Raw genomic sequence first — 14,970 nt, 5'->3', positions numbered from 1 at the left:
TAAGCACTAGACCCCCTATACTGTCCAGAAGGACAAGTCTCTCTATTCATCCCTACCAGCTAATCAGTAAAACAGCTCACTACCTATTCAGGCATGTCCAAAGGGCAGTTTCAGGTGTACTCTCCAGTCCAACTGATGAATCTGGACATTTTGAGGCAATTACAACTGCCTCATGTACACAGACAACCCTCTCCTCTTAACACCAAACATTAATATATGAGAGAGATGCAATTATACAGCCAAACTGGAGGCAAAGCTTTCTCAACCCAAGACTGGAACTGACAGTCAAGAGGAGAAGGGAAATAATTGCAACACACCACCAGTCTCACACAGACCTATTAAACCAACACCGGCAAATAACACACATAAATACACGAAAACATACTCGGAGGCTCTAAATACAAATCTGCAAAAGCAACAGAGATCTCCAAAGCAGACTTCCAAGCAACCTCTACACCCCATCGCAAAACATGAAACACATACTTCACATAATCAGTTTCCAATGCTATCACAGCTCTTAAGGCAAAATAACATACCCAACACACTGGTAATAGTCAACTCTATAGTCAGGCACACTAATGTCACACTAACTAGGCTGGACAAGGAGAAGGTTACAGTTAGCTGCCTGTCGGTCACCAGGATCCGCCACATAACACAAGCACTCAGGTCACTCCAGAACAAGTACAAATACAACTCTGTCATTGTCCATGTTGGTGTGAATCACCTGAGATGTACCTGCCTGGACTACATGAAAAGAGACATGGAAGAGCTCTCTGATCACATAGCCCAGGCCAGTATGATCCTGACCCTGAGTAGCATCCTGCCCCCACCAAGAATGATGCCACAGTATAAAAAAAAAAATTATCAATTTCAACAATTGGCTGAGTTTCTGGTGTCATTCAAAGGGGATCCAGTATCTGTCTGCCTGGGATGACATGCTCGATAAGCCACGTTGCTTCGCAAGAGATGGTTTGCACCTGTCACCCTTAGGCTTTCGAATACTGGTCAATGCTTTTGCCGCCCCCATAGTGCATTTTTTAAGCAAGACTCAAAAGACAAACCCACCACCATAAATAGCACAAGTAACCAAAAACTGAGGGTAATGCTACTCAACGCCAGAAGTCTAAACCTCAAAATTCATGCACTCGAGGCACTCCTCAGTATGGAGAACATCGATATCTGTGCAGTAACAGAAACCTGGTTTAAGGCTCCAGAAAGTACAACAGCACTACCAGGCCATAACTTATACCATACTTTTCGGAAAAAGAACCCAGACTGAAACACAAAAGGCGGTGGCGTATCCATATTCATCACGGCAGACCCACACCACCAGGTTAGTGGTGCAGCACGATATCTCAGAGATCATCCATGCGCAACTAACAATGGGCAAAACTGCAATTCAAATTGTAGCTTGCTACAGATCACCCACCATGACCCAGGACCGTCATTCCGCATTTCTGGAGACAATGGAAAATATGAAGGTCCTACCAAACACCCTAATATTTGGTGATTTCAATTACCCAAACATTAACTGGGAGAACTACTCATGTACTAACTCCCCTTGCCCAACACTTCCTAGAATTTATAAATTCAAATGCTCTGGATCAACTGGTCAACACCCCCAGCAGAGGTGACAACATACTAGACCTGGTCATCACTAACATGCGCGACCGGTGTTCCACACCAGAGAGGGGTTGACCTCCGGTGTTCCACACCAGATGTCAACCCCTCGCTGGTTAGATCAAACCATAGACTAATCACTCTGGATATCCACATACCGCCCCCACCCCGAATCAAGGAAACCACTGCGAAAAACTTTTTAAAAGCAAACTTCACGTTACTTAAGACCGAGGTGGAAAGGTTCACAGCCCCCATGCTAAAGGACAATGCTGTCCAAGCTGCTGAATCCCTTACAAAGGCACTCTATGAGCACCTGCAAGAATGCATGGATCATACTATCCCAAGCAAAACCAAGACTCACTCCTCCACGAAAAAGAAACTGGCCTGGCTGACCCCTGCCATAAACAAGCTATACTACAGGAAGAGGAAACTAGTACAGAAAAGAGTAAAATCCCAAGAAGGAAAGACATCCCTGATCAGTATCAGCAAGAAACTATGATCCCTCATAAAATCATCCAAGGCTAGCTTTGAAAGAAAACTTGCCAAGGACTCCAAAGATAGCCACAAAGCATTATTCAGCTATGTCAAGAATCTAAGTGGAAACTCTCAGACTTGCTCTGAGTTAGTGCAGAATGGCACAAAATACACTGAACTGACTGATATTGCCAACATTCTGGCAGACAGGTTTAGTGCAAACTTCACCCCCCTCTCACCTCCTAAAGGGCTCATAACCATACCAGAATGTAGAGCCCTGGCAATCACTGACACACAGGTTAAAACAGCCCTATCCAAAGCCAAAAACACAGCTTCAATGGGACCGGACGGTGTCCCAGGCTGTGTCTTACATGAACTCCAAAATTAACTAACCCCTCACCTAAACACACTGTTCAAACTCAACCTCTCTACAGGCTATGTACCCATAGAGTGGCAAAGAAGGCACACCCATTCATGCACACACCTACCTGCATGTCTTGAAATGTCACTCGACCACAGGAAGGACATGCAGACTCCACACAGAAGGCCCGCCAGCCGAGAATTGAACCGGAGAACCTCTTGCTGTCAGGCGACAATGCTAACCACTGCACCACCATGGCCTCTATATATATAAAGTTGGGGGCAGTGTCTCACATGTCGGAACAAGGAGCTTTTCTTCTGGCTAAAAGAACTTACCTCAGGTTTACCAAAGGTTCTTCTGGCTGTTTTTGTATTCGATCAAAAATTGATCACAGAGTTGTCAGTCTAGTGATATGATTTTAGATAATTACTATTAAAAATTCAGCAAGTAGAACCCTCAATTCTGATGTCAGAAGGATCAAAAGTGAGTTATAAACCTACAACTGATACTCAGATTTATGTCCGAGTACTGACACTGCAGTGCATCATTATTGGGGTTCTGCACTTTGAAAGCATCTCTCTTCAGACGAGATGTTAAATCAAGGTTCTAGCTGCCTAAGGTGGTGATTTGTTAGCGAAAAGAAAAGGGACTTTTCTGTAATTAAAATGCTTAATATGCAATTTACAGACCATTTAAACAATGCAACAAAAAATATTCATATCATTCTTGTACATTTTCATACACCTTTATATTTTTTATCCACCTTTCAACCAAAGGGTTTTATACCATGTTAAATGATTCTTTAAATATCTGGACAGTATTATCCACTCATTTACAAATACCAAATAGCTCAAGCAATAAATGGAAGTGCACATACCTGGTGTATACAAAATGGCTTCAGGCTAAATATAAAATACAGCAGTACACCAGATAAACATTTGGATAAAAGCTACTCCCATCTTGTATGTTATAATAAGTACTCAACTTCAGAATAGCAATGTCAGAATAGATCAGCGTATTTTTGTTGACAGTTCCTCATTTGATCATGTTTCCACCATAGTTGGGAAATTATCAGGCCAAGTTAATTTCCACAAGAATCCCTTCCCAATCCAAAGAAGTCATCCTATCACTCTACTCTTCCCTTATTAGATTCATCACTGAATATAACGCATCCTTTGATATGTACAAATCCCAATACTCAACAGGAAAGGTTCAGATCAAGAAAATTACTGGCCTTGCTGACCTTCAAGATGGCTACACACTGAGAAATAGCTTAATTTCATCTCTTCCAGTGTGAAAACAGAAACTCAGAGATCCAATGAACTCATTTTTAGGGGTAAATTTCAGTAACCGGCTTAAGTGCTCTGCCTAAATGCAACCAGACTAGAAATTCAGAGAACCTGAAACAAAATCAACCACAAAAAGTGAGGAAAAACACTGACTGGGAAGAATTCTGCAGCTGTTCAGCAAAAAGCAGTGCAAGCTCCAGCTTTCGTGAAAGACATGGCTTCCAGTAACCTAGACAAAAAAAATAGGTCAAATTGTACTCAGAGATGATTAAAATAAATAGAATTAGAGGTGAGAGCATGCAGGGAAACCTGAAAATTATTTTCTGCTGTACCAGAGAAGCTGGAAAGAACAGACTGCATTAATTTTATAAAAGCAAAAATAAGCAACTGGCCTGGTATTCCACATCATGAGTTAACTGAAAGTGCACATTGTGTGTATGTTCCAAACCTGGCTATAAGAAAGCAACATAGAGACCTTTAAAAGTAAAGATGCAATCTTAGCAGCATCAGGAGTTAATTCTGACAAAACTACAGCACAAGGACAAAGTGCTAGAAGTAGGAGACAGTAGAATGTTGGTGGAAAATGATTACTCACTGTACACCAGGCAGAAGAGTAAATTTATTCCAGTAATCAAGGAATGTTGAGAAGCAGTTGTTTGAGATTTAAGCTGCTGTATCCAGCTATCTTCAGATTATTCTTTCCTGGAGGGAAAGAATCGTTTCTGATGCAGAACATGCTAAGGAGGAAATACAAAAGTTTGTCCAACAAAAAGTGAGCTGTGAAACAAAAGTAGATTCTGCTTCTTGTTCTTCTGGTAATAAAGACCAAAGAGATAGACTGTATCATATCAGTGAAACCTTTTCCAGTGTTTCAACAGAAAATGCTTGAGACAGAAAAAAGTACAACAGTTGACTAGAAGAGCCAAGAGTATGTTGGAAAGGAAGCAGAGACTGGATTTGGGAGATGAAGATAAATAGGAATAAAAATAAACAACTTGGAAATCGACTCATAAATATGGGAGTATAAAGCATTAATTATATTCGTGAAACAAAACAGAACAAGAAAAACTGGAAATATTGGACTTTTTTGACTTTGTTAAACTTGTAGGGGACTCTAAAGCATATGCTCTACTTTATGTCATTAATGTTTGGCGGAACATTTAGGAGAGGGGGAAGAGGAAGGAAACAGTTTACTTTAGGTCAAAAAACGTTTGTTCTTAACAGTAATATTTGTGCTATAAAATAAAGTTTTCTCAGTTATTTTCAAGTGTAATGGGGATACTAAAGTAAACAGGTGCCCCTGCGTTTTTTTTTTAATTCTTATCTCTTTCTCCTTCTTTAGTTTTACGAACTGCAATGTAAAAAACAGCCTGTTCAAAAGAGTATGTTACAAGAAAAAAATTATGTGCTTTTTTCTCATCCTTGCATAGGGGAACAACTGGATTAAGGCTCTTCACTTTATCTAGCAAAAATTTTTTCGAGAAAGCAAATAAATTAAAAAAAACATTGAATATAATGAAGCTCTCCTCTACCAAACATATAAATAAATAAATACTTGCAAAAGCAACTCTATATCTGGTCCTCATGTCTCCATGGAGACAATCTGATAAACAGCAATAAAAGCAGAATAATTCTTTATTTTTATGGCTTTCTTTCAATGGCTAGGAGACAATGCTTTCTGAAAGCATTCAAATGTTTTCTCATTCTGGGAAAGGAATAACAATAAGACAAAACCAGACAGCACTTAGTAGAAGTACAGGCTGTACTACGCATCTTAGCATAACCTTCCTTTTAAGTTAACCTAGTCTGTGAGTGTGGCTGTCAGTTTGGGACAATTGTTCCTATTAGGAATGTAAAACTTCACTATTTTAAGATGTACATAGTTTTTTGTGTTAATATCACGTTAATAGATTTTTGGGGTGTATTTTTTGAGGGCTTACAATAAAACAAAACGATTTGTAACATATGACATAGGCTCAAATGGATATGACATGAAACAACTGTATAAAAGGTCAGCCTGCCAAATATTAGTGCATGTAACACAAACGCTGGAACTAGATACTTAAAAAAGCTGTTACATATAAAAGGTGGGAATAATAAATGTTTAACATAATGACCTTTTCAATATTATCTTTAAATGTTAATGGTCTCACATATATATATATATATATATATATATATATATATATATATATATATATATATATATATATATATATATATATATATATATATATACAAAAAAGAAAAAGTAGTTAACTATTTTAAAAAAATGTACAGTGCAAATAGCTATGCTACAGGAGACACATTTAGAAAGAACTGACCATATTAATTTTTTAAAGAAAGGTTTTCAGGGTGGTTATTCAGTGGAATACCAGGGACAAAGAAAAGAGGAGTACTTACATTAACTGCAGCAGGAGGTCCAATAATGATAGAATAGGACAAAAAATATAACAACAGTAGATATATAGTGGTAAAGGGCTACTGGCAATGGAGGGGTAATACACTAGCATGTGTTTATATTCCAGCTAAAATTGCTATAATGGACCTTAAGAAAATTCTATGAGAAATAATCAGTTTTCAGCAGTGAATATTATTAGGGATTGGAATTTGATTTGCATCAGAGAATATGTGTTGGGAGGCCCAGAAGGGAAAATATAACAAAGTAGGATAGATTTTTGAAGAAAATTATCAAAATATTTGACATGGAAGATGCGAGTTCAGTAGTAAGAGTTTGGAGTGAATGTGCACATTATTCCCCAAGATACAAAAAATGGGCTAGACTAGACTGAACTTACATTTCCCAGAAACATATACATTTAATTGAAAGCTTTGATAAGCATCCAATAACTATTTCAGATCACACTCCAATAATTAACATAAAAGTGCAGGGTAATGAAATATAAAAAAGACAATGGTGCTTTCCCACCTATCTGTTGAAAAGAGAGGAATTTAAGGACTGGGTAATGGAAATTATTCAGGTATTATTAGAGAAGACAAATTTCTTCTGAAAATGTAACTAGGGAGTGTGATCAAATTCAAGTGGAGTTTAAAAACAGGGTGGGAATAAAAGAAAGAAATATGATTAAGAAGTAACAAAAACTATTTAGCGGGACTGACAAATGTAAGTACTGCAGAATAGGGAGAATCTCACAGAACAAGAGGAGGAGCAAAGGCAGAATGCTACACAGAAAATAAGGGATTACTGTACCTCGATAATATACATGAGTTTAGGAAGATTGCTGTTAAGCAACCCTTTTTTGATAATGCCAGCATACGAAACATTTTAGCGCAACAACTGAGGCAAAAGAAAGTATAATGGGTTGCTGCCAAGCTTAGGCAGCCTATAACAATGAAGATAACAAGAGATCCTGTCGAGGTACTATAAATATATCAGAATGTTTAAGAAGGTCTGTATAAAGCAGAGAAATATGGAGATCAAGAAAAGGTACAAATGGAAATGTTTATGGAAGAATTAAATATGTCAAGGTTAGAGGTAGATGAATCTCAATTACTAATAGTTAGGTCAGGAGGAGAAGAGATAAAAATGGTTATGTATAATCAATCAACAGGAAAGACCCCAAGAATAGATGGTATTCCAGTGGAAGTTTGGAATCTAGGATGGAAAACAGATAAAGACCTGGTTGGTTTTCTTTAACAGCATTTTAAGAGGATGAGAACTACCAACATCCTGGAAGAAAGCAGTGGTGGCTGTAATACCTAAACAGAGCAAAGACCTATTGGATCCAGCTTTATACAGGCCCATTTCAATCCCAAAATCAAACAATTTGTGCAAGTATGGCAAGGTGCATGGCTGTAAACACAATTTGGCAAAACAACATCATCAGCCAACGCACAGTCTTCAGTGAACAAAATCAAAAAACTCCAAATAATACTTCTTTCAAAACGTAATTCCTGCCACCATGGTTATGCACTGATGAAGTCAATGATGATTCAATCTTAAACCATGAATGTAAAGTGTTTAAAAGAATGGCAAAGGTGATGCCAAAACTGATAGACGTGGATCAATGTGGTTTTGCGGAAAGAAGGCAAACAACTGACAACATTAACAGAACACTGATGTTCCAGAGGGAATGAAAGTAAGAAAATACTGCTGCTGTTGGTGGGTCTTGATGCAGAGAAAGCATTTGACAGAGTAAGCTAGGAGTTTATGAACAGGGCAATGGAAGCATTTACATTCCCTGATAAAAATATAAGGTTAATTAGGAGGATATATGATGGATTGGAGTTGAAAATTAAAGTGGGTGGGGTCCTCATTGAACATTTCTGATTGAGCAGAGGAACCATGCAGGGGTGTCCTCTTTCCACTTTATTTGCACTACATTTAGAACCACTGGCAAAGAAAATAAGTAACTCAGAAATTCAAGGGTATAATTGGTATGGTAGTCAAGAAAAGTTAGCTCTATTTGCAGATGATATTATTTTATATCTGATAAAACCAGAAAAGGACATCTCAATGTTGTGGAACATTCTGATGCAGTTTCAAAGCTTTTAGGGATACAAAATGAATTAAGCTAAAACAAAGGCAATAGCTGTAAATTATGTATCCACACATGGATTGGTTTTGAAATACCCACATTTATGGGGACATGATTAAATGAAGTGCTTAGGAGTATGAATTAAAAAGGATTCTGTTGTGGCAGCTAATGATATGTGGGAAGAGACTAAGCAAAAGATAATACCAAAACAGAAATTGGAAGATCTGATATATGGCTAGCAAGATACAAGCAGTTAAAATCTATTTAGTCCCTTTAGTTTTATACAAAGGTCAGGCATATTTTTATCAACCAGAGGAGAAGTTGTGGATAGCAATTAATAAAGAGCTGAAAGATTTTATCTGGCAGGGAAGACAGCAGGAGTCCAGTATGATAAGCTGATTCTTCCAACTGAATAAGGTGGTGTGGTTTGGGATTACCCAATTTGAAGGGGCATTTCAGAGCTACACAAGTTAAGGCTCCTATACATAGCACAAGCAGAAAAAATAAGGTATGTACTCAGCATAACATTCCATCTGAGTAGTTGTACTTCATTTGTCTTCAACCTGTGGGTTACGGATCCATATCGGATCCGAGCCGGCAACTTTTACTAGCATCAGCGCCGAGCTCCAAACCCCTCCCCTTACCCATAATACACCTCCACTTCCTTCCATCCCCAGATCGAGTTTGCTGAACTTTATACTGAGAACCCAACCTGAAAGATTTACTTGTGACCTATACTGCAGCCCGTAGGCTGATCATATGCCAAGGTCTGGGGGAAGGAGGGAGGGGCAGTTGAAGACAAATGAAATACAAATACTCAGATGGAACATTATGGTGAGTACATAACATCTTTATCTGAAGTAGTTTACTTCATTTGATCTTCAACCTGTGGGACAGAGTCCCCAGCTACTAAAACTCCTGGGAGGCCCTCATGGAAGGATATTCTGGAGCACCGTGGAACCAAAGGATGCTCTCCTTCTGGAAATCAAATCCAATTTGTAATGAGAAATAAATATATGAGATGAGGACCAAATAGCTGCAGAACAAATATCATCCAAAGATACTCTAGACCAAAAGGTGGCAGACATAGCCATGGACCTAGTGGAAAGAGCTTTCACCTGACCTGGAGGAGACATGCCTCTGTCCTTATAAACCTGCAGGATGCATGAAGAAATCCATCTAGCTATAGTGACCTTGGAGATAGGTTTCCCCCAAAAAGGGTTTATAGAAGGATACAAACAATTGATCAGATTTACGGAAATTTTTTGTCCTGTGTAAATAGAATCGTAACTGTCTATGAACATCCAACATGTGGAGTTTGTATTCCAAATTGATGGTCTGATTGATATTTATTGGTGATGCCACCTCAGGAAGAAAAGATGGATTGGTTCGAAAGGAAACCCTATCTTTGTGAAAAATCGTGTAAGGAATTTTGATGGACAAGGCCTATAATTCTGAAACACTTTTTTGCAGAGGTAATAGCCACCAGAAAAAGTTGTTTTCCAAGATAAAAATTTCAGATCTGCAGTTGCGGCAGGCTCGAAAGGCGGAGCAACCAAAGCTTGAAAAAACATCGTAACGTCCCATGGGGGAACGGGATCTTTGACCGGGGGGGGTGTAACAAAAAGGTCACTTTGATAAAGGCTTTACACAGTCTGGAAGAGGCTAAAGCACCACCCTCATCTCTAGGACATTTATATGCAAGCTAGTCTCTATGGGGGACCACAGGTCATGGACTGTTCTGCCCGAACAATTGCCTCCCACCCGAATTGGGAGGCATCCGTGGTCACTGTGGTTTGGGCTGGGGCTAGAACACTGGGTCGTCCCACCAAAATGTCTGGAGAGCTCATTCACCATATGATGGACGACCAACAGACTCGACTGAGCTGGATTGGATAGGTCAATAGCAGTTCCAACAGGGACCATTGTACAGCTAGAGTCCACTGTAGAATTCTTATGTGTAACCGAGCACACGAGAGAAGAGTTAGGGTCGCCTCCATCGAGCCTAAGGCCCTCAACACCGACTCCACCGTTGGAAGATGAAAACAGTAGATCAGAGAGATATGCATCCTCAGGTTTTGAACTCTCTCTGAGGTCAGGAATATTTTGCATTGAAGAGTATCTACCCTGGCACCAATGTAGTCTATTCACCTGTACAGGATCTAGGAAAGATTTGGATGCATTGACTGTGATCCCCAAACACAGGGCAAGAGTCAGGAAATAATCCCTAGTTTGGGAAAGTAGATGCCTGGTGAGAGCAGTGAGGAGCCAATCGTCCAGGTATGGATAGACCTGAATCCCCTGAACCCTCAGGTGAGCCGCTACCACTGCCATCACTTTTTTAAACATCCTGGGGGCTGTGGTGAGACCAAAGTGTAGGGCTCGAAATTGGTAATGATTGACTCCTAGCTGGAAGTGGAGGAACCTCCTGGAGCTTCTGTGCATTTTTATGTGATAGTAAGCATCATGGAGATCTAACGAGCACATCCAATCGTTCTCTTGCAGGTACGCCATGATGGACTGTAATGTGATCATCCAGAACTTCTCTTTGGCAACTGACAGGTTCAGGGTAGAGAGGTCCAGAATGGGCCTTAAGTCTCCCATTTTCTTTGGCACCAAAAAGAACCTGGAGTAGATATCTGATCCGGACTGATCTGGGGGGACGGTTTCGATGGCTCATTTTTCTAGCAGCTTGTAAATTTCCTGTGCTGCTGCCTCCCTTTGCGTGGGTGGTACATCTGGGAGGTGTCTGGGAGATATGGGGGAACCCACGAAGGGGATAGAGTATCCTCTGGATATAATTTGAAGCACCCAGTGGTACATTGTTATGGACTCCCATGCCGCTAGGTGCAAGGACAATCATCCCCAGTCTGCCTCTAGAGTACAGCAGTCGGGCAACCCCTCAGGGTTGCTGCCAGGGTCTGTCTGAGAAAGGTTCTCGAGACCCGAAGTTTCGCAGACCCCCTCTGCCTATTTGCCGGTGTCCATTCTGTCCCCCTCCACCTCTGGAGGAAGAGTCCTGAGTGTCGCGGGAATACTGTGACTTCTGGGACCACATCTTCTTTTGCCCTCTCTGGTTCTGGGAAAAGGATCTTGGAGGGTTAGAGAAGTGGATCCCGATGGCAAACAGTGTCTTCTCGTCCTTCTCACTCCAGACTAATGTCTTCTTGACTGTCTTACTGAAGAGTGTAGAGCCGTCTTAAGGGGCATTGGCAAACGACGCCTTGAAGGGTTTGGAAAATTGACATAACCTGAGCCAGGCGTTACGCCTCATGGACACACCCGACCTAGCCTCTCCTTCTGTAGCATGGGAAAGAAGTCACATGGACGTGTTAGCTACTGCTTTTAAAGTGGCCATTCTCACGAAAGAAGCCTTGTCCTCCTGCGACATGGACTTGGGTGGAGACTCCTCCAGCTCCTTTACCAGGTCACATTGGAGTCTGGTGACATGGGCTTAGTAGTTCAGTGCCCTAATCAAAAAGGTAGCTGGAGCGTACACCCGCTTCCCTAGGCAGTCCATCATCCACAACTCTTGGTCAGGAGGGTGAACCGAGAAACTCTCCTGGGCAAGTTCCTTCTTAATGGCTGCTGCTACTACCACCATGGCATCTACAGGGAGACCTTATTCCAAGATGGCCTATCTATGAGGGGGGCTTAGGATTTTGTCATATCATTTGGGATAGGTTCCATGGTGTCTGGTTCCTCCCATGCCCACGAGGTGACCAGATCCACCAAAGGATCTGCGGGAGGGGACAACCAGGAAGTAGATGGGCCCATGCCAAAAAACTCCATGAACACAGACTCATCAGAAGAAGGTTTGGGGGTAGACCAACCTCCCCACTGGGGCAGGATGCCCATGATGTCTCCAAAGGAGACATCCCCGGGAGGTGACCTTGGGGAACCCTCTCCATCATCTAAGCCTGTGTCCTCGGTGAGGGACTTGAGGGAGTCCAAGTGCCTCCTCTTGCGTGTATGTGTTGGGGCTCTCTGGGGACAGCTCGCAAGCCATTTGTTCTTTGGGGGGAACCGTCTTGGGCTCATCGGGCACAGGCTGTTCCTCTGGTAAAACAATGGGAAACTTAGACAGACCTGAGGGGGTCTGGGAGGAGTTCGAGGGGGTGGTCAGGGGTCTCGATCTGATGGAAAGAACCCTTTCTACCACATCGAACTCCGAAGGAGAGCAAACCTTCTGAGAAACCAATAAGGAGGCCGGTCTCCCCGGGTCCGAGAGAATCGGAGCCGGGCCAGAGGTTGACAGAGCTCCGAGGGAGGGAACCTGGCCCAACAAAGTCAGAGCTGATGAAAAAGACTCCACTCCCTTGGATCCGACACCCATGCTGTGGCTCTGAGAGCAGCTCAGATCCGAGCTGGTCGGATCCAAAATGCTCTAGGAAGCTGTAGGCGTCGAGGAAGCACGTACCGCTGACGCTGACCCCCTGACCAAACCAACTTCAGATCAGAGTACTCCAAACCCGAAGGTCGGATCAGAGAAGGAGATATGGGTTGAAAGAAAGGAAGCGAGCTCCCCCCTCCAGAGGGAGGAGGGCTGGCAAGACCCCCATCTGGATCTGTGTATGGATAAATCACCTCATCTTATCCAGATCCATATCTGACAAGGAGTGGGTGGACCGTGACGAGGCTATGAACTCCAACCTGGCAGGTCGGGGCACCGAGGCTTGAGAGTCTGGACATGTCCCTTCCGGCTCTGGGGAGAACCCCGGAGATTGGAGCCGAGGGGAGTCATGGATGCATGGTGTCTTACTCAGAGAAGAGAGTTCCAGGGACCTCTTTCTCTTTCCCCTCGTCTTCGACTCTCTCTACCTCTTTTCTGCTCAGCTACCACAGGCTTTGGCACAAGAGGTTGAGTCCCAGCCTGGAAGGGAGGACAAACCAGAGGAAGAGAGGAGGGAGAGGCGACCACAGCAGCTGCTGTGACCGAAGCTGGAGACGAGGAAATAGAGTCAGAAGGAAGAAGACGGCCTTTCAGGGCCAATTTGGCCTTCCTATCCTTTAGGGCGCGGAGGTTGAAGCCCGCACAAATGCTACAGTCCACACACAGGTGGACCACGCCCAAGCACAAAACACACAGAGTGTGGCCATCTGCTGGTGATAACTTATGGCCACACTCTGTGCAGCACTTGAAAAAAAGAAGTTATGTACTCACCATAACATTCCATGTTTGTAGTCCATCTCACCCTTCATTCTTACATATGGGATCGAAGCCAATCCTCGGCTCTGACTCAGCTTATTTACAAGCTGGAAGACTTCTGGTTGGCTTGTAGCTAGGTAGGTATCACATGGTGCACCAATACAATCCCCACATACATACAGAAAAAAGCCAATACTAAAAAGTCTCCATAAATAATGAAATTAACCTTTTTTTGCCTCCAGGTACTTCCAGGACGGGGGCAGGAGGGTGAGTTCATAAGAATGAAGGGTGAGATGGACTACAAACATGGAACGTTATGGTTAGTACATAACTTCTTTATGTTCTGTAGTCCTATCTCACCTTCATTCTTGCATATGGGACAGCATCCCTAGTGCCTTATTCTTGGGTGGCTCAAGGAAAAATACTCCTGAGTATCGTGGAACCAAAAGATGCTCTACCCCGAAGGTTAAATCCAATTGGTAATGAGTAATAAAAGTGTGAGGGGTAGCCCACGTAGCTGCTGCACAAATGCTATCAAGTGGGACGCTGGCTTGAAAGGCTGCAGAGGTAGACTGAGATCTGGTAGAATGAGCCTTGATTTTAAAGTGTAAAGGTCTACCCTCAAAATTATAAACAATCGATACAGCTAGAAATCCAATTTGAGAGTGTCAGTTTGTAAACTGGTAAGCCCAACCTGGATTCGGAAGAGAAAATGAATAATTGATCTGATTTTCTGATGTCTTTAGTCCAGTCCAAATAAAAATGTAATTGTCTATGGACATCCAGCTGGTGAAACCTGTACTCAGCTGTGTTGGAGTGATTTGGAAAGAAAAACAAAGTTCTATGGATTGATTCAAAGTGGCATGGGAACAGACCTTGGGAACAAAGGAGAGATTAGTACGAAGGGACACCCTGTCTTTGTGAAAAATCCGATAAGGCGGTTTAACAGACAATGCCTGCAACTCTGACACCCATCTGGCTGATGTGACAGCCACCAAAAACAACATCTTCCAAGACAAAAATTTCAAAGAGGATGAATGAAAAGGCTCAAAGAGTGGAGATGTTAATTTAGATAATGCAAAATTTAAATCCCATGAGGCCACATGTTCTTGAACGGGGGGGGGGGGGTCTTAAAGTGGCACCTTTAAGGAAGGTTTTTCACAGCTTATGTGACATCAAGTTAGAATCTGGAAAACCTAGATGAAAATTTGAAATCGTTGCCAATTGAACTCTGATAGTGGCAGCAGCAGATCCTTGGTGAAAAACTCAGAAAGAAATTCCAAAACCACTAGAATGGAGGCAGTGTAGGGGTCAACATCCATTTTCTCTGCCCAAAGAGAGAATCTTCTCCTTTTACTGGAATATAGTCTCCTAGTGGAAGGTTTATGAGAAGACGTAAGGATATGAGTCACGGAAGGTGAGAAGTCGTGAAGTCTGACTAGGGATGGAAATGGAGCAGCCACACTGTCAAATTGAGGGTGTGTAAACTATTTCCAACTAAACAGAGTCAAGAAATTTGTAAAAGTGGAAATAAATGCAATCACTTATCCAGAGCCAAAGAGAAGCACAACAAAATTT

At 42.1% G+C, this 14,970-nt stretch overlaps 1 protein-coding gene across 2 annotated transcripts in view; it reads right to left on the bottom strand.

Moving 5' to 3' along the window:
* The window catches only part of MAP2K5 (mitogen-activated protein kinase kinase 5), a 3,489,187-nt gene that overhangs the window by 2,995,953 nt on the left and 478,264 nt on the right, over positions 1–14,970 (bottom strand). The gene's annotated exons all lie outside the window — the stretch shown is intronic.

Source organism: Protopterus annectens, chromosome 7.part0 (genome assembly GCF_019279795.1).
Source record: "Protopterus annectens isolate FY-2018-M chromosome 7.part0, PAN1.0, whole genome shotgun sequence".
NCBI lineage: Eukaryota > Metazoa > Chordata > Ceratodontiformes > Protopteridae > Protopterus > Protopterus annectens.
The sequence above is the reverse complement of the archived record's forward strand: the minus strand, read 5'-3'. Positions and strand labels throughout refer to the sequence as shown.